General features: G+C 44.4%; 1 long non-coding RNA gene across 1 annotated transcript in view; it reads left to right on the plus strand.

The window, feature by feature from the left end:
• The first annotated feature begins 1,453 nt into the window (after positions 1–1,453).
• The window catches only part of LOC131395256 (uncharacterized), a 29,137-nt gene continuing 9,618 nt past the window's right edge, over positions 1,454–20,972 (plus strand). Inside the window, exons 1-3 of the long non-coding RNA XR_009216323.1 lie at positions 1,454–1,930; positions 2,532–2,713; positions 3,254–3,344. This is a non-coding gene — a long non-coding RNA (uncharacterized LOC131395256). The remainder of the gene's footprint in view (positions 1,931–2,531; positions 2,714–3,253; positions 3,345–20,972) is intronic.

Here is a 20,972-nt window from a genome sequence, read left to right on the forward strand (position 1 = left end):
TATCTTCACCACATCTCCAAGGGGCTGCACCCTGCCTGCCCCAGGGATGTGCGTGGCAGAGGATTCCCATGGTCCAGGTGGAAAAACAGGCTGCTCATCCTCAGGTGAGAGATGTGTATGCATTCTGGGACTCCCCACTGGACCCCTAGAGCAGTCACTTCACTTGAGTCAACCACAGGAGTCTAACCTGAGTGCCTGGTTGGCAATGACATATGCCCCCGGTGGCTTATGAGAAGCGTCTAGGCAACTGATGGATTCTTAATGGATCCTGCTGAAAGGACCTTAGGAGCTTCATGTAAACGGGGAATCAAAATGTCCTGTCATCCCCTTCTCTGTTGATCAGAGGTGGCACCTTGGAGGTCCAGTTCTTGAGTGGATAAAGAAAGAGTTCAGGGGCCGTCCCTGTGGCGCAAGCGGTTAAGTGCGCGCACTCCGCTGCGGCGGCTCAGTGTTCGCCGGTTCGGATCCCGGGTGCGCACCGACGCACTGCTTGTCGACCTATGATGTGGCAACGTCCCATATAAAGTGGAGGAAGATGGGCATGGATGTTAGCCCAGGGCCAGTCTTCCTCAGCAAAAAAGAGGAGGATTGGCAGATGTTAGCACAAGGCTGATCTCACAAAAAAAAAAAAAAAATTCAGTGCAGGGGAATGTCCTGAGGGGTTCCTTGGGGAGGAGAAGGCTTTGGCATGGCCTCTGGCCCAGCCTGGGGGCCAGACACTCCACGGGACTGGGCCAGGCAAGAGCCACTCAACCAGACTCCCAAGACACCCCGTCCTCTCCATCCATGACTCAGCCCAGGACCAAGCTTTGAGAGCTCAGGGGACAGGACTCTTGTCAGTGGTGGGGCTGGGGGTTAGGCGAGGATGTTGGAACAGGGCCTCTGGCTGAGAGGGGCAAGCGGCCTCTCCTCTGTGGGCCCCTGAGCAACACACTGCCTATGTTTGGGCCTCTGTCTCCTCATCAGGGAAATGGAGGGATGGTGATTGTGTGGCGCAGGCCTCACAGGGTGGTGTTGAGGTAAGAGGGAGGAAAGGAATGTGGGAGCTTTCTGCCTACTCCACCTGGAGGGGTGAGGGCCAGAACAATGATGACAGTCTTGTGACACTGAGTCCTCATGAGAATCTGTGTGGTAGCCGGAGTTCTCACACTTTCCAGATGAGGAAACAGGCTCAAGGAGGCCAGGCCACAAGCCCAAGCTCACATCCAGAGTGAGAGTTGGAGCTGGGCTTGTTCTGGAATCACAAGACCTTGGAGGATGGAATGACATTGGTACCAGTTGACTCAAGTCAGATGTCCAGTGTCGGAGGCCAGTGGTGCTGGAGAGAAATGGGGTGAGGGGAGTATGGCCTCACTGACACTGTCCTCGACCCTGACAGGAGGGGCCCTCCACGTTTGCTCCCCCAGAGAGCAACCCCCAGAGAGTGCAGAAGCAGCAGCAGCAGCAGGTTAGTGTGCCTGTGGGGGAGGGTCTCTGTGCTCCCAGCTGGAGGCCTCAAACCAAAAGATGAGGGCCCTTCATCTTGGTGCCACAGTGTCTGAATCCCCCAGTAGAAGTGACCAAGAGGAGGGCCTGGAAGAGCTGGTGCAGGATGAGTGTGTTTTGGGGAGGGCAAGGGACTGCACACCCTGTGATTTGCCAGAAGCCAGCCCTGGGAGGTGAGGAGGAGGAGTGTGGTGTTCTTGGGGTGTGAAGGGAGTAGGAATTGACGGGAGGCTGCTGAGGGTCCTAGGCTGCTCCTCGTGGGAACCCTTGGGTGGGCCAGGTGGCTGAGGGTGGGGACTTTTCAGGAGAGGGTCTACATGGGGTCGACTTGAGAGCAAAGGTTCATCCCACCCACACCCCGATGTCACAAGGTGTTGTCCCCTATCTTGGAACTCTGCTCAGTGACCTGCTGATGCTGCACCTGGCGATGGGTGACTATTTCGAGGTGGGTGCACCTGAGGACTAGGCAGGAAGGACCAGGATTCTGAGCCTTGGGATGCGGGAGCCCCCGAACTGAGCTCTGAGTTCTCAACACTTGGCACATCTCCTCTCATGAGAGCCTCGCAGCCACCCCTGGGAGCTGGGGCATCAGGCCTGTTTTAGCGATGAGTGAACAGAATTTCTGCCAGAGAAACCCATTCCAGTTACCCAGGCTGGGGAAGCTCAGAGTTGCCTGATGGCAGAGCTGCGTGAGGTTTTATCTGAGCTGGACTCAGCCTGTAACTCCCATGTTGCCCATGAAGGGAGAAAGAAGTCGGGCCCCCCCAAGTCAGGCAGCACATATTTGCCTGAGCAGTCCCCTCTGCCTGAAGCCTCAGCCTCCAAGTCTGTCATCAGAGAGAGTTGTGCTGCCAGGTCCCTCAGTTACACCCCCATGTCCTCCTCCTCTGGAGCCCAGAGCCAAGCCTAGGTCCAAGTCCTGTTTTCTCTGCATGCCCGGCCCCCTCTGGGGATCTGGCAGTAGTGCAACATGAGAAGGGGTGGGCATAGGGAGCTAGTCAGGCTAGGGGTCTTTGTCTGATGAACTCTGGCTGTCTACCTTCCAGGGGAATGGGATCAACCTTGAGAAGAGGACTGAGGAGCAGCTGTGGCACTCCCTGCAGGGGAGAGGAAGGAGGTGGAAATCAGAGACCTTCTGGGCAGAACAGTCCTTGGCTCCACCCGCTGTATGTTACATTGAATGGAAGAGTTTGATACCAGAGAAGTGGGAGACCCATCCAATTGGCGAGTGGGTTGAGGGGAGGATGGCATCAAGGAAATCTTCCTGGAGGAGGGGCTGATTATTCCATTCTGAGAACTGGTAGATCCTGGATGGAACTGGAGTGAAGGATGGTTTCCAGGACTGGTCCCCTGCCCCACTCCTCACCTCCAACAAGACCACTGCAGCATCCCCCACCCAGGCCCTGTCTGCATCCTCTCCTTCCCTCTGGTCCCAGGAATACCGAGTCATGAGGGAGATCCTGCTGCTCCAGGAGGCTGCAAAGAATTACAACCTAGAGCCCGAGGGAGCGATTTGGGGCCTCGTTCCAGGACATGGAGTTGCTCAACGAGATTGAGAGGTGAGGCCGGGCAGGAGTTGGGTGAAGGCAGGGGTGGACTCTCCCTGTTGGCCAGCCCAGAGAGCCTGTCTCCATGGTGCCCCACTCATCCCCCGGCCTTATTACATGGTGATCTCTGGGACACCCAGACTCCAGCTGCTGGGCAGGCAGTGGGGGGACCCCTGAGGTGTGGTTCCTGGTAGGCTCACAAGTGTCTCTCTGTCCTGTAGCTACAGCTTGTCCTGCCAGCCAGAGCGCTAGACCTACTTGGCCTGCAGAGTATGCAAGGCCAAGAAGAACCGGCCATCATCAAGGTCAGGGGTGAGTGAGTATCTGGCCTGGGGTGACTGACTCCTAGGGGTTCAGTAAGGCTTTGGGCTAAGTGTGGCCTTGGGGAGTCAGATAGCTGGCACTGGGATCCCAGCTCCACTGTTGACCAGTCCTGTGACTGGGGTGACTCTCTTCAGCTTCCTGAGACTCTGTTTCCCCCTCTGTGAAATAGGTGATACTAAATGATGGCTCACGTGGCAGGGACGAATGGGGTACTGGTGGCTGACAGCACTGAGCACAGGGTCTGGAGCACCCAGTGCGGTGGGGACATGGTGGGGGGCCATGATTCTGAGGGAGGCCACGCAAGATAACCCGACTCTTCTACTCAGCCCCCAGGCCCCAACCCCAAACCCCGTACCAGTGGCCGATCACAGCCCCATCCTCAGCAGCGGGGACACAGCTGGGATGCTTGCGATGCACAGGGTCAGCTCCTCCCATTTGATGGGAAGGGGAGCATTGTAAGCTGATTCCTGGGGTCCCCTGAAGCCCAAGAGAGAAGGGATGACCCCATCCCAGCTCCCTGACATCTCTACCTCAGCACCTACTCACCCATTGGGGAGAAACAGTGGTTATTTGTTGTAAATAATAAATGACATATTTGAACATTATATTAAAGTCCTGTTCCCTTTACAGCTTGGGAGTTGTGGTGTGGTTCTGTCGCTTTCTGTAGGCATGTGAGTGAGACACAGAATCTCACATTTCTCCTTGAATCAAGAACTCTTCTGAGTCATCAACTTATTGTATGTTGGAGAAGGGAGAAAGGCCAGCCCCTTTTTTGGCTAGTGACATCACTCCCAATTCCCCCTAACTCCGGAGGACAAGTTCATTTCAGTATCATTCAGCTCCTCCAGGGGCGGACACTGTCCCCGGCCCGTTCTCCTGGGATATAAAGGTTAATGGTACTTTCACAGGCAAAGCAACAACCACTGAAATGTGGATGTCTTTAAAACAGCACTACCCAGGATCAGGTCGTGCCATAGGCAGGGGGTGCCTTTCTACATTCTGGAGGAAGAAGGAATGTTTTCTGCTTCTCCTGTTGAGGTTTCTTTTGACCAAATTTTAGGAACTTGTAGTTTTCTAGTTCAATCTCTGGAATTGCATCAGCTGTAAGTGGGGAAAACAATGTAAAAAGATCAAAACATGCATGTGGAGAGGACAAGGCCCGAAAAGGTAATTTGCAAATGGACTAAAGGCAGACAGGACTTTCCCTCCTGATACCCCTCTAGTGCCTCCATGTTCACCACTGACCTAGAATTGAATCCTGCTGGGGTCCATGTCCAGGACTGTGAATTCTGTTTCCTGCTGTTTTGTATCCAATGGGAAAGATCTGTGACGCAGCTTTAAGTCTACCACTGGGCCTCATTCCATAAACACGACCGACCGCTCTCTGTGAACCAGGATTTCCAGCACACCTGCCTTCCTTATGCAATTCCCTTTAGGGCAGAAATTCCCTAGAAGGCTCCCAGTCTCCTCCCTGGCTTGGCCTGATGGATCCCGGGTGAGCTCTACTTTGCCAGGATAAGAGACCATAATCCTGACCAGTGAGTGACCCCACACTGTCCCTTGCTGTCCAAGTGACATCTGAGGCCGTGTCATTCTGAGGTCCATGGTCTTAGACAGTCCTCCAGTTTACATACTCAGTGTTGATGTTGCCAACTTGTCCAAATGGGGCAATTTGGCCCGAGCCATTAAAGTGTGTCACCCTTGGGTGGTTGTGTTTTTTTCCCCTGTCTTGTTCTGTGGTTACATTACAACCACCTGATGGTTTGTGAACCCTGTTTGGAGCTTTGAAAGATGAGGCATGACAGGGGTGTGGGGTGGTCCAGCAGGAAATGCCACGGAACAGATGATCCATGGTCGTGCATGAACACAGCCTTACCAATTAAAATACTGAAATGCTTCCCATCTGGTGGTGAATAGACACTGCTCCGACCTCACACCGAGAACCCACCCCGTGACCAGGAGCTTTCAAGGGGTTACCAAGTGGCATTTTGAACCTCATCCCTTGGAAACACCCTGTAAGACAAGAGCCAGATGAATCGCTTGGCACTTGTGAGTTATCGCCTCCTTTCTGATGGCTGCAAGTGTCACCCAGACACACAGGCTGGACTCTGCCAGGGAAGCCTTCTCAGGACAGGCAGAAGCTGAGGATGAATCCTGGTTCCCGGCATCCCAGGCCCTTCCTGACAGGGCACAGCCACCCAGGAAAGTGGTTTGGTAATGGAAAGACTAGGAAGGCAATACTTCCCCTCCAAAGAGAAAGAGAAGTACCAATAGTGAAAGCTTGATTCCTCAAATGTCAATTAAATCTCAACAAGCAGTGAGTTCTTGTCAGATTACTGATGCCGAAAAATGGTCTCTTGATAATAGCATAATCCCCCAGCTGCCATGTCCATCTTCATGAATCAAATTTCCAACACATATGGATCTAAAAAACTGAGGGAAATCTGGTATTTCCTTAGATGCAACTCTGAAGTAACATGCAAGAAGGAACACAAAAATGGAGACCTAGAAGTAAATATCTAATTTGAGAACATAGACATCGAAGTGCTTTGGAAATAATATTTTGGAATCTATTGGAATATTACACAAAAAGAATAATCCACTTTAAGTAGGTTTTACTGTGACTGTACGGGGAAAAACTGAATCATCCTGTGACGTTGATAACTCGCTGCTGACTTGAAAGTACAAATAAATAAAGTACATAGTAAAGGAAAATGAGAGAACAGCATGAAAAAGGAAGATCTTTCTCTCCTCACCTGAAACTCAACCTCTCACCTCAGAAAGAAACCACTGTCTATATTTTCTGTCACGCAGCAGAGTTTAATAAAAGAAACGTATTGTTATATTTCAAAGTTTCAAGAGCTCAAAGTACAAAAACATTAGGGACGCTGCCAAGAGACCTCACTGAGGTGCCTGCTTCATTTCATCTGCTGTCAAGACGGCCTTCTTGGCCCCTCACTTTCTCTGCCTCACTAGCTAGTCTGTCCGCCATCAGTGCTATCACCAGTCTCTCTCCTGTGCTCCTCACTGCCCTTTCCTCCTTCCTGATACCTTCCTCAGTCGCCAGAAATTGTTGGCAGTGGAGCTGTGGAATGCCCAGATCAGCTCCTGGAATCATCCCTGCCAAATCTGAAGACCGGCAGGAGTGGGCATGGGACCTGGAGTGCAGACCACCTGCGAGCACACCTGGAAGGGATTCACCTGTGTGACTAGGTACAAGGTTTTGCAACCCTTTGGCAAGCTTGAAAGGAGTTACCAGTTGTCCTGCATTGCTGCAGGCCTGGAGTCCTTGTGGTCTCTCAGGCCAGCAAACCTGGTGGGGCTGGTCCAAGGTGTCCTCCCAGAGACCCTTCATTGTCAGGATGGGATGGAATTCTAGGAACCGGACTCTTGAATATGTCACTGGACATCCTCATACGGATGGAGATGTTTAAACCAGGCTTTGGTTTGGACTGGATCCCACACTTATGCTGCTTCCTCTGTGAAGACGTGGCTATCATCCTTCTTTTCCTCTTACCCTACAAAAGTAAATCATGAAATTGAGACAAATGATAAAGGAAGCCTGCCTTTTTAGGACAATTATCCTGTCTGTTTTGTACTTCCACCCTCCCTCTATCCTCTGGGGATAGATCTGACCTCTGTCCCGGGATGTCATCAGGCAGATTTGCATCAAGAACAGAAAGCTCAAGGTCAAAACTCAAGGCTACTCCAGATCATTTCTCCTCCCCCATCCTGTTAACACCCTCTCCTTGTTTGAGTGTGTTTCTATTCTTTTCTTGTCCTTGTCACTCTCAACCTCATAAGTCCTGGCACTGCCTCTCAGGACAGTCGGTCCCCAGTCCTTTACTAAATCCCAAATCCTACCATTTCTGTGTTTTCTGATTACTCATTTGCTTAATCCATTGACCACTTGGTGTTCATAGAAGTTAAATCAATAGTGATATTATCAACCACCCCCTGTTAACGACTTACTCCCATATCCCAGATGTTCACATAATCCAAATGGTTATGTTCAAAAGTAAATAATTCAGAAAACATATTCACCCACCACAAATTCCTGATCTCTAATATTTTTATTCAAACACTCATACAGTAGATACCTGTGCCTCATGATCAGAAGTAGTGCCAGATCACCGATCCTCACCTTAATTTCCTCCTACACCTATCAATCCTGGATTCCATGGACTATGATCTCAATAATTTCCTTGGAATAATAAAAAATTCATTACCACTCATTTATGTTGTAAACCTCCAAACCCAGAAGATCCCAATTATCTGCCATGCCGCAGCTACTGCTGGTCTTATAACAAGCTGAAGAAAAAGCATGAAACATGATCTTTTGGTACCACTGTAAATACAAAACCATCTGCATCAACTGGGAAGCATCCATAATGCCTGGAAATCTTGTTCTCTTTTTTCGTGTTGGCTCAATAACAAGAAGATAAATCAATTTAAAAAATGGGCAAAGGACCAGAGTAGACTTTTCCTAGTGAAGACATACAAGTGGCCAACAGGTGTATGAAAAGGTGTTCAGCATCACTAATCATCAGGGAATGCAAATCAAAACCACAATAAGCTATCACTTCACACCTGTTAAGATGGCCATTATCAAAAAAACTAAAGATGGCAAATGTTGGTGAGGATGTGGAGAAAAGGAACCCTTGTGGGAATGTAAACTAGTACAACCATTATGGAAAACAGTATGGAGCTTACTCCAAAAATGAAAACTAGCATATGATCCAGCAATCCCACTTCTGGTATATGCCCACAGGATTGAACTCAGGGTCTCAAAGAAATACCTGCACTCTAATGTTCATTGTAGCTAATTCACGATAGACAAGATATGGAAGTAACCTAAATGTCACTGATGGATGAATGGATAAAGAAATGGAATATTAGTCAACCTTGAAAAAAGAAGGAGTTCCTGCCATTTTTGACAACATGGGTGGACCTAGAAGACGTTATGCTAAGTGAAATAAGGCAGACAGACAAAGGCAAATACTCATTTATATGTGGAATCTTAAATAGTCAAACTTATACAAGCAGAAGTTAGAATGGTGGTTGCCAGGGGTTGAGGGGATGGAGAAATGGGGAGCTGATGATCAAAGGATACAGAGTTTCAGTAATCAAGATAAATAAGTTCTGGAGATCTAGGATATGGCATAGTGCTTACAGCTAACGAGACTGTATTGCGTACATCACATTTGCTAATAGTGTAGATACTAAGAGTTCTTACTACACAATAATAGTAATAAAGGAGGTGAGAGAAAATTTTGGGAGGTGATGGATATGTTTGTGGCCTTGATGGTGGTGACAGTCTCAAGGGTGTATACTTATGTCCAAATTCATCAAGTTGTATATGGAAAAGTATGACATCATCATTGATTCTTCTGCACCTTGAAGTACACCGTGTCCTCATCACAAGAGAAAAAAATTTGTAACTATGTATGGGGACATATGATAACTGGACTTATTGTGGTGATCATTTCAACATTTATACAAACACTGAATCATTGTGTTGTACCGCTGAAACTAATTTAATGTAGTATGTTAACTTTACCTCAATAAAAAAAAAAAACAGAAAAAACCATTTTAATATTGTAAATGAGTTCAGTGAATCCCTGAAACTGCCTCATTCCCATATGAGAGTTACAGGAAGCAGAGAGGATGAAGTAAGATGGAAGAAAGTTGTACAAAACACTATTCAAATTAAAATCATTTAAGTTGATATCAACTCCTTATGGCAAAGTTCTGTGACCACCGATCTTCTTTCACATTTTTCCTGGAAAAGCATACCTTCAGATCCAACCCATAATAGTTTCCTCATTTGCTCTAATAAGAAAATTTTAACTTAATAAATAAAACCAAAAGCAACCCTTATGTATGAATAAAGTTAGTGAACTTTACAGAGAAAAGAGCATATTTGGACAATCTCAATAAAGGTAACAGAAGAACGGATTGATGATGAAGTCTCATTCAAGCTTACCTTTGAAAGCCAATAAAACCAGGTTATCTTTTCAAGAATGTGTGTAGAGCTGACAACCTTGGAAGATAGAAATAGTGGCCTCCTCTGGAGCAAAAGGCAGGCTTGCTTACTCCCCAGTATAATAAAAATAACACCCTTCCCCAGACCAAAGGTCAGCAGACATCCTGCCTGTTATTGAAGATTTGAGTTCCTTAAGCTCTAAGTTCTTGCAACCCTCTGCATGTCTCCTGGCCCACTGTGTATCATCCTGTAGGAAGTGGGATTTAGTGAACCAGTGCAAATGTTGACACTCTGGCCACTGCCATTGCTGTGTCGTTAAGTCCTGTGTCTCTGACCCATGGGTCTCGTATCTTTTGCCAGCATCTGTAAGACCATGGTAGCTAACTTATTCGTTTGCAGGTAAGGTAAAATATCAGACCATTGACAGTTCCAGACAAGCCCTTAAAGTAACTAGTAGTCTTAGGAACAGAGAGCTATCCAGAACAATATGCATGGATGGTCTTCATTGAAGACTTCATGCAACCAAAACTTTAATAAGTCTCTCTGACCTCTTTTATTTCTACCCCAATTAGAAGGAGAGGCACCAAGCTTTATAGACCTAGGGCTTGTGCAAGCCACCTGGAGACCTAGTGACCAGAAACTTCCCATGGGGAGCAAAGACAGATGGGCATATTTCCAAAATGGACCCATATGCCTCCCAATCATCCAAAAGACAGTACATTATCTTAATTTATGATGATTTGATTAATTAAAATCTTGTGATGGGCCAAAGATACACTTCTAAGAGGAATGAGGCACATGGCAGTTGTAAGCAGATTAACACATTTGGTGAATATCAAACTCTGAACTAACTTTAGTGTTCTAATCAATCAAAAGGTACAACAAATTTAATTAGGTAGATTAAATGATATTTAATGGTATGCCTGTTTATTACTCTGCAATAATGAACAAGCAGCTCATGTAAATAACTATAATTGGTCTTTAAAATATGATAGTCAGGACTGTTTGAGATAAGCTGGAGAGAAGGAAGGGGAGAAATAGATAAAAGCTAGCTGCTCTGACACCACTCTCAAGACCCCTGGATCTACATGTAACCCAGGAGATCGAGGCAGATGGCTGTGTGCCTAGATCCTCCTGCACTGTGGTTCTCAGGGATGTCACAGGGCTGAAGCAGCTTCCTGAATCTTGTTTACATGTCCACGTGTACAATACCCTTGACCATGGGGATGAACCACCATTCATTCATCCCTTACACCCCTCTAATTGAAAATTAGATTTCAGAATCATTGTACCATTACATGATAATTTATTCCTCAAACTTGTAGGATGGCGAGCTAAAAGAAAATCAAATTTCAATGGCTTCTTTTCTTTGAAGGACCAAGATGTTCTTTCACACTTAGAATCTGGATTAGAGGATAAATCCATAAAGTCAATGGAAACAACTGAAGAAATGGACAGAGGGATATTTCATTCATGTATACACAGTAATCACAGAGACTTGAGGATATCAAAGGAAATTCTTTATTAAGAACCAAGGTTATGGATTCCTATCTTGGGTTCATTACTTTGAATTTTTGACCCAAATCATATACATTTATTGGACCATGTTCAATTCTATGATCTTTAGAAGATGCAGCCTACAGCTGAAGAGAAACAGATACAACACCAATATCTTACCCTCTCTGAAGCACAACTGAGAGCCCCTGGAGTCAGAAGTTTTCTAGACAAGAAAAAGTCATTCTTCCTCTGAACAGAGAGAGTAGTAGCTATTCAAACATTAAACTTTAAATTGTTAACATGACTTGTTAGATTGTGATGGAGCAAGCCTCATACCTTCGAAGTTTCATGATTTTTCTCCAGAATACTGAGATGGATGACCTTAAAGTCCAGTTTCCCCATAAATGTCTTTATTCAGTGATAAAATTAAATTCCCTATAAAATAATTCCCATAGGGCTGGCTCCGTGGCTTAGTGGTTAAGTGTTCTGCTACTGGTGGCCCAGGTTCAGATCCGGCATGCACTAACACGTCACTTCTCTGGCCATGCTGAGGCCACATCCCACATACAGCAACTAGAAGGATGTGCATCTATGACGTACAACTATTTACTGGGGCTTTGGGGGAAAAAAAGGAGAAGGATTGGCAACAGATGTTAACTCAGAGCCAGTCTTTCTCAGCAAAAAGAGGAGGATTGGCATGGATGTTACCTCAGGGCTGATCTTCCTCACACACAAAAAATAATAATAATAATAACAATAATAATTCCCATAAAATTGTTAAAAATATATCATAGTCTCTGACCAAGAGGAAACAAGGAAAATTGAGCAGTTGAATAGCAGTGTAATAAACTCCATACAAGGATCTTACTGCAGCATTATGTATAATAGTGAAACTGGACATAATCCCATCTCTATCAAAGAAGAGATAAACAGATCATGGTATTCCTGTTCTTTGGAGTACCTCTAAAACTTCTAAAAAACTAAGTTAGAGTGGCGAGCACTGAGAAGGAGAGACATCTATGATATATGGTTTGGGAAACAACAAATTGCAAAATGATGTAGTTATGTCATTTATGTTAAAAAAACTTTATGTGTATTTATAAATTCATAGGAAATGTCCAGAAGAATAAGCTGCAAACTCTTAACAATAGTTCCTTCTGAGTAGGGGAGTGAGTTTGCAGGGAAAGGGATGGATGGGGGAGGTTTCACTTTGCTCTACACAGATCTGGGTAATTTGACTTTTTTTTACAGTACGTAACTCTTTCATAATTAGAAAAATGAGTAATGTGACCGTTTGGTGCAGGGCAACAACATTATGTTCCCCAGTCTCTGTACTGTATGTTACTGCACAGCACGGACTGTAAGAGAAAGCCCAGAGAAGCAATGAAGACAAAGAAGACATGACACCTGCAAAAATTCAGTGGAGTATTTCTACATAACAAACCTTCCAGGTGAGTGATGGTCAGTATCTTCCACTGCTCCGGCTCTCCTAAGAAACCTAGAACCTCCCCAGGGTAAGCTGGAGGACCATGCCCGACTAATCCACTCCCTGCATGGGGCCGGTTTGTGCAGGGTGACTGCCATCAAGCAGAAAATGGACTCAGGATGGGGCGTGTGCCTTTGGAGAGGCTGGCAGAGAGGCACAAAGTGGAACACCAGCTAAGTGCACACACCTGAGAGGCGGAGGTCCAGGTGGAGACTCAAAATGTACCAAGAAACTGTGTGAAGTGAAGGAAGCTACTCAACCTCTCTGAGCCTCAGTGTCCCCCGCTGTAAAATGGGGATCACAGGCCTACTTCACAGAGCTGTTGGGGAAGATACATAAAAGTGTCTGTTACAATCAGTGTCACATTATTAACAAAGTCGTCTCTGACTTCAGAAAATCGATGAAAAGAATAATGTTGATGACCAAAGATGAGATGCCCAGCTTCGTAAGCAGCCCCAGCAGCATGAGAATGAGAGGAGCTCCGACTAAGCAGGGTTCTTCACAGCTCCACTGGAGAGGACGAACACGGGCTACACCAGGATAAGGGGCTGTTGTACAGTGACTCGTGTAGTGAGAGTGGGTCCCTAAAGACACTGTGAAACAGAGTTACACACAGTGGCTCCTAGGAAACAACTACAAAGCAATCAACACAGCGGATAGGCGTGGGAATGGGGCAAGCAGAGGAGGGTCAGAGCGACAAAATCTGATGGAAGACACTGAACCACGATGAGTTCCCAGCTCTGTCAACAGCTGCTGTGGTTGCGCCAGGAGATCAAACGCCTGAGACAGCTATTGTGGGGACTGCTGGGAGCACAGTTGTCACTGCGGCCATATCCCAACAGCAGTGCATCAGAGCACACACACCCTGAGACTTTCCTCTCCATTAATCCTTGTTTTAAGATGATGAATATTCTCATGTTACAATGTCTCCTTCCAACACTTGTGGACCAGTGTCATCAGAACCCCCTGAAGAGGGCACAGGCCAGAGTAGGATGGAACACTGGGGCCTGGGGGAGCGGCGCTGAACCTGACTACATGGACTATCACCTGGGCCTATTGAACACGAGAGAAGAACCCGAGGATGTGGTCTAACAAGACTTCCCTATCTTGCCACATTCAGAGACACTACACACTTTCTCATTCTTTCTTTACAAAAATGTTAAAGAATTCATGTGTCATTAATTCATAAAGAGGCAAATTCTTGACAAAGTGACAGGGTCCAGTTTCCATGACCAGGTTTTTCAGTTGTTTTGATAATATCCCACATTCAGGAATCGGAAATGTAATCTATTGGGATGTGTAATATAAAGAGGGACTTTTTTTCATGTAGATCAACGCCCAGATTTTTAGGGACGACATAAATCATGAAAGCTGCTAACCATTCCTCCACAGGTTTCAATAAGACATTTAAGTTAATTTGCCAATCTCAGGAAAAGAGAATTTGGCAATTCAAGTTTTTTGTTTCTGCATTCAAACGTACAGTACAGCTAAGAGAATGAGCAGAAAAAAATTAACAGGAAGGTCTTGCTTTCATTTTATCTTTTGCAAATAAGCAAGATATTTTATGCTCTGTTCCTTTCACAGCTCTAATCAATTTTTAAAGAATATGGTACCTCTGACTATCCCTAGGCATGTTTATGCGGGAACCTTGCCAGAATCCAAAGCAGAGATGTTAAATCTGACGGGTTTCAAATGCTGCCCAAGTGCTGTCTACCTTGAACATCCCTCTCCCAAAGCTGGATGACTGGTCTCTTCCTAAGTGATCAGAGTCGCCACTCGTGTCCCTGAGAGACTGGCCACTCAGGCCTGAGCTGAGATTAGGTGATCAATCTAAAGGGCAAAATGATTAAGCTATTCTCGTCTTAATGTTGCTGCTTTGGAGGCCACTGCCCTGGAATGCGTTGGTGAAAATGGCCTACTAGATACTTGCCTGGGAATTGGGTTGTTCTCCTCTGCTCTTCGCGGATCCTGGGGAAACCAGTGATTAACCTCACAGATGCCTTAACTTCCACACCTGTGAAAAAGGCAAGCAACAGCCAATGTTACCACCCAGCAAAGCTCTTAAGTTGTACTTGCAAGACCAGCCAAAAGGGGGAATCTCTCTCAAAAGCTGATGAAAGGATGGCACTTTGGCTAGAGAAGGCAGAGGGCAGCAGGCAAAGTGGAAAGTTTCTGGGATGTCAAACCAGTTCCCATAAGCATTTTAGAGAAGCACCTGGCCCTGGACTTGGTAGGGGGCTGTGGAAAGACCCACAGGCACGCAGGTGGGAGGAGGAATCAAACAACGGAGGAAGGCGGTGTGGAAGAGGCACGAGTCCGACTTCTATTTTGGACAAAACCAGTTGCACGCTGCAGGCCCTTGGCTGCCCATGCAGCCGCCACATCCTCCTAACTCCCTGGTCCCGCTCGTCCCGTCGCATCCCTCTGGGATTCAGTCCACGTGCAGCGGGTGCAGGACCAGAGTCCTGAGTCAAGGGCGGTGTGTCCCTCGGCCAAGCGCACACAGCCCTGCTCCTCCCCCCAGGGTTAGGCACCGCCCCATGCTCACAGCCTCCTGGGATTTGTAGTCCTGCGGTCCTGCAAGCTCCCAGCTGGGAGCGTTTAAGAGACAAAAGCTCCCAGCATACACAGCTAGGGGCCCCAACTCCCACCTTGTCCCCCCGCCCCTGGTCCCCATCCCTCTGCTTCTCCACCCCACTCTCTATTCCGCCTCTTCTCTATACCATGACCACTCTCTATGCCCTGCCCACCCCCCAGAGTATGCGCAGTGTGGTTGGGCTACATCCCTTGAGGCCAGCACTCAGGTAGGGGTGGGGCTCAGCAGCCTGGCTATTGCTGAGGATGCTTGCAGCCCTCGTGGAAACTTCCTGGTCAGTATTTGAAGGGTAAATTCTATATCTAAAATGGAAATAATGAGTGCCTGGGATTCTGGAATTTGCCTTTACAAGGCCACCTGTCCTACCATCCCCTCCATCCCTCCAGGTTGACATGATCCTCCCTCTGGTTCCCGTGGTCAAGGTCGCTGCAGAGATCCTTCCCTTGGACCTCGCCCACCTGAAGGGCCCACACCCATCATAAAAACTCAAAGCCATGCCACTTGCCAAATTGAGGCAAAAATGGAAAGACCCAGGGGGCCACGCAAGGATGAGGGCATTAATAGATACTTAGAAGTATTAAAATCCATCTGATGATGTCATGAGTGAACGTGTTCCACTTTAAAACAAAACACTGCTGTTATTCTGAGATATTGAGTTAGGATCTTTGTGCAAATATGAAGGATTTAAAATGTTTATTGATGTATAACATGAGTACAGAAATATATGCAGAAATCATCCATGTAAACCTCAAAGAATTATTACAAAGTGAACACACTTGTGTGACCAAGAACTAGCACCAGCTTCACTCTGGCGCCAACCATCCGTTTCTCCCTCCTTCCTCCCAAAATGTAAGCGATATCTTACCAGCAAACACTGTATATCGAGTTTGTCTTCTTATACGAGTTTTTTATTACAGAACAATTTAAACAATATACAAAATAAAAAAAATAGCATAGTAGGCCAGTCACCCAGCTTCAACAACTACTAACTGTCTGCCAATTTTGTTTCATCCACATTCCATCCCATTCCCACCTCACTTTATTATTCTTTATTCCTTTGTGTGTGGGGGGTGTAAGATGTACGCACACTGAAAGACACAACTCTCAACTGTACAGTTTTGGCAAATAAACATGCCCATATAACCTTCACCCCTTTAAGAATAGAATAGTTCCATCACCCCCAGAAAACTCCTTCCTGTTCCTTCCCAGGCAATTTTTTCTTTCCCCCGAGGCAACCACTGCTCTGGTTTTTTCATCATAGGTTCATCTTGGCTGAAATCATCCCAAGTGTTTTGTTTTCTGTCCACCTTGCCTCCCTCAACACGAGGTTGATGAGACTCACCCAGCATGTGTGTGTCAGCGTTTGCTCCTTGGCATGGCTGAGGGCGTTCTGCTCTGTGGTTGCCCCGCAGTGTGCTCGTCTTGCATGTCATCTCCTGTGAACATTCTTGTACAAACCCTTTTTTTTTGCTTCTTAATTCCTTTATTAGCATTTAAGTGACACACCTTTGCATTTTTTAGTGGTTGGTCCAGATTACAATATGCATCTTTAACGTATCACTGCCTAGACTTAGAGAAATGCCTCCAAGATTCATCCATGTTGTTGGGTGAATCAAGAGTTTATCCTTTTTATTGCCAAGTACTATTCTAATGTACCGATGCACCACAGCTTCTTTCTCGACTCACCTGATGAAGGACACTTAGTTTATTTCCAGCTTTTGGCAATTATGAATAAAATGGCTATAAAGATTCACACAAAGGTTTTTGTTTAAACATTAGTTTTTAATTTGTTTCAGTAAATACCTAGGAGGGGGATATCTGAGTTATATAATAAATGTATGTTTAACTTTATAAGAACCTGCTAAACTGTTTTCCAAATGCAACTATCATGTTGCATTCCTAGTTCTAGTTGCTCCTAGTCCACACCAGCACTTGATATTTGCAATTTTATTTTTTATTTTAGCTATCTAATAGGTGTGCGGTCTCTTATTGTGGCTTCTGCTTCCTTTATGAAAGTGAGTTCTGCTAAATATAGAATCCTGAGTGGTTCCTGTGTTGACTTTTGGGTTTTCATTTTGCACTTGAAGAATGTCATTTTGTTATTGATTTGTCTCTTTTGTTTTTGATAATGTATCATCCATCATTCACATTATTTCTCCCTGTATGTAATGTCTTCCCATGTATATATGTAGTTCCTTGACTGCTTTCAAGATTTTCCTTTATCTTTGGATTTTAGCAGCTTGACTATCACGTGCCTAGGTATGGTTTTAATTTGTGTTTTATTTTGTGGGTTTCCTGACTTTCTTGGATCTAAAATTTTAGATTTTCCACCAAATTTTGAAAGTTATGCTATTACTTATTGATTTGCCTTTCTGCCTCATTTAATTTTTCTGTCTCTCCCCTCTGCTGGAGACTCAATCATCTCACAGGTTGTAAGGCTCTCTTCATTTTTCTTCAAAATTTTTACATTCTTTTCTTCAGGCTAGATAATTTCTATTGCTCTATCTTCATGTTTCTTCTACTGTTTCTCATCTACCGGTAAACTCAAAAGTATTTTTTTATTTCATCTTCTTATTTGGTTCTTTTTTGTAATTTCCATTTCTCTGCTGAGTTTCAACATCTGTTCATTCATTATGAGAATATTTTTCTTTACCACCATGATCATCTTTATAATAGCTACTTTCTTATCCTTGTTTGCTAATTGCAACACCTTGAGGATAGCTTCTACTGCCTGCTTTTGCTCACATATGGATTACATTTTCCTATTTCTTCAAATCTCATGATTTTTCAAAATTGTGTACTGGAAACCATGAATGATAGTTATAGAGACTCTGGATTCTATTGTATTCCTTTGAAGAGTGTTGTTGTTTTTCTAGCAGAGAGTTAACTTGGCTGGACTGAAACTCCAATCCTGTCTCCTTTACAGTGAGCATAGCTGAAATCCTCATTCAGTTCTTTCATCTTCCAACTGTTGTTTACACAAGGCCCTCTGGGGCCTACCCTGCATGCGTGTTGTTCAAAGATCTGCCAATTTGGTGTGTGTGTGGGGGAGACATTCATACATATTTTGAGATTTTCCTCTTTGTGTGTCCCTCCCTTCCAGAATTTCTCCCCTAACTTTCCAGCTACTCTGCCAGCCCCAAAATATATCCTGTAGCATTACAAGTAAGACTGTAGTTTTTCCCCTGTCTGGGCCATGTACAGATTTTGGAATGCTTTGAGGCAAAAGACTCAAGCTTGCAAATATCTCCTGGTGCAATTCCCATCACTTAAGGGAAGACTCTGTCTCAGTTCTGCTTGCTTTGGAAGAGGTTTATACATACACACACATACACATTTATTATATGTGTATTACATATAGATAAATGATTCTCTATAAATATATATAATATTTTATGCAGATTTTTATCATTGTTATCTGTGAGAGTGTTAGTTCAACAAGCTACTCCACCATTACTGGAAGCCAGACCTCGTCTTTTTTGGATTTTATATAAATTGAATTATAAAATATATTGCCTTTTGAATATAATTTCTTTTATGCTGCATTATGATTGTGATAGTTATCCATGCTATTGCATGTAGCTAGTGTTTGTTTATTTGTTGGAAATAATTAATTTTTTTAAATGGTCATAAAATATGCATAACATAAAATTGACCATTTTAACCATTTTTAAGTGTACAGTTCAGTGACATTCAGTACATTCACATTATTGTGTAGCTATAACCTCCAACCATCCACAGAACTATTTTTACCTTGCAGTGAAACTCTGTGCACATTAAGCAACAACTCCCTGTTGTCTCTCCCTCTTGCCCCTGGGAACCACCATTCTCCTTTCTATTCCTATGAATTTGACTACTCTAAGTACCTTATATGAGTAGAATCATACACTATTTTACTTTTGTGGCTGGCTTTATTTCACTTAGCATAAAGTCTTTAAGGTTCATCCATGCCATAGCATGTGTCAGAATTCCTTCCTTTTTAAGGGTGAATGGTATTCCACTGTGTGTATCCAGCACATTTTTTTTTTGTCAATTCATCCGTTGATGGACACTTGGCTTGCTTCCAGCTTCTGGCTATTTTGAATAACAGTGTTAATGACAGGGGTGTATGTATATGTCTTTTTACCTCTGCATTCAGTTCTTTTGGGTGTATACCCATAAATGGTGTTCTGAGATTCATTTTCTCCCATATGGGAGGGTTCCCCAGACCTCCAACAAGCAATTCTTGGAATGTCAGCTGGTCGTCAGATAATTCAACTCAATTTGATGCTGTCAACACAGAGATACATCCGATTCCACAGGTTGAGGGCTCAGTCCTATAAGACTGCACACCCACCCAACCTCACTTCAACTTCATATGCTAGTTAGAAGTCCAGGCTGTTTCCTGTACTTCTGACTGACTGGCTGTAAACCAGAGGTTCCCACAACCTCCTCCTTGGGTTTGATTAATTTGCTAGAGTGGCTCACAAATCTCACAGAAACATTTACTAGATCACCAGTTTATTATACAAGGATATAACTCAAGAACAGCCTGATGGAAGTGGCGCATAGGAAAAGGTATGTGAGAAAGGGCACAGAGCTTTTATGCCATCTCCAGATGCACCACTCTCCAGTCACTCCTTGTCATTGGCAACCTGGAAGCTCTCTGAACCTCCTTCTATTGGGATTTTTACTGAGGCTCCCTCATGTAGGCATGATCAATTATTAACTCAGTTTCCAGCCCCTCTCCCCTGTCTGGAGGATAAGGAGTAGGGCTAAATATTCCAAGCTTCTAATCAGGGCTTGGTCTGTCTGGTGACCAGCCCCCATCCAGGAGCCATCCAGGAGCCCACCCAGAGTTGCCTCAATAGAACAAAAGATTCTCCTAGTGTTCTTATCACTTAGGAAATTACAAGGGTTTTAGGAGCTCTGTGTCAGGGATGGAGTCAAAGACAAATATTAGAACAAGAGATGCTCCTAGTGTTCTTATCATTTAGGAAATTACAAGGGTTTTAGGAGCTCTGTGCCAGGAACTAGAGACAGAGACCAATAAATATATTTTCTATTATTTCAGAACCCATAAGTGGAATTGCTAGATGATATGGTAATTCTATTTTTAATTTTTGAAGGAACTACCATACTGTTTTCCACAGTTTTATATTCTCACCATCAGAGCACAAGGGTTCCAATTTCTCAACATTCTTGCCAACATGTTATTTTCTGATTTTGTGATAGTAACTATCCTAATGGGTATGAAGATGTATCTCATTGTGGTTTTATTTTGCATTTTCCTGATACTTAGTGATGTTGAGCATCTTTTCATGTGTGTACTGGCCATTTTTTATCTTGTTTGGAGAAATGTCTATTCAAGTCCTTAGTGCATGTTTAAATTGGGTTTTTTTTTAATTGTTGAGTTGTGAGAGTTCTTTGTATATTCTAGATATTAATCCCTTATCAGATATGTGATTTGCAAATATTCTCAACCATTCTGTGGGTGGCCTTTTTACTCTGTTGATAGTATCTTGTGATACAGAAAACTTTTGCATTTTGATGAAGTCCAATTTGTTATTTTTTTGTTGCTTATGTCTTTGGTGTCATATTAAAGAAATCATTGTTGGCAATGGCATTTGGACTCAATGACACACAGCTTTTACCCTGTGTTTTCTTCTAAGGATTTTATAGCTTCAACTCTAACATTTACATCTTTGATCTATTTTGACTTAATTTTTGTATATGGTGTAAGGTAAGCATCCAACCTCATTCTTTTGCATGTGGGTATCCAGTTTTCCCAGCACCATTTGTTGAAAAACTTATCCTTTCTCCAATGAATGGTCTTTGCACCCTTGTCAAAAATCATTTGACTGTATAAGCAAAGGTTTATTTCTGGGCTCTCTATACTATTTCATTAGTATATTGTGTGTATTTATGCCAGTACCACACTGTTTTGATTACTTTGTAGTAAGTTTTGAAATCAGGAAGTATGAGTTCTCTAACTTTGTTCTTCTTCTTCTAGATTGTTTTGGCTATTCAGGGTCCCTTGAGGGTCCATATGCATTTTAGGACATATTTTTA

The sequence above is a fragment of the Diceros bicornis genome, chromosome 31, assembly GCF_020826845.1.
Source record: "Diceros bicornis minor isolate mBicDic1 chromosome 31, mDicBic1.mat.cur, whole genome shotgun sequence".
Classification (NCBI taxonomy): domain Eukaryota; kingdom Metazoa; phylum Chordata; class Mammalia; order Perissodactyla; family Rhinocerotidae; genus Diceros; species Diceros bicornis.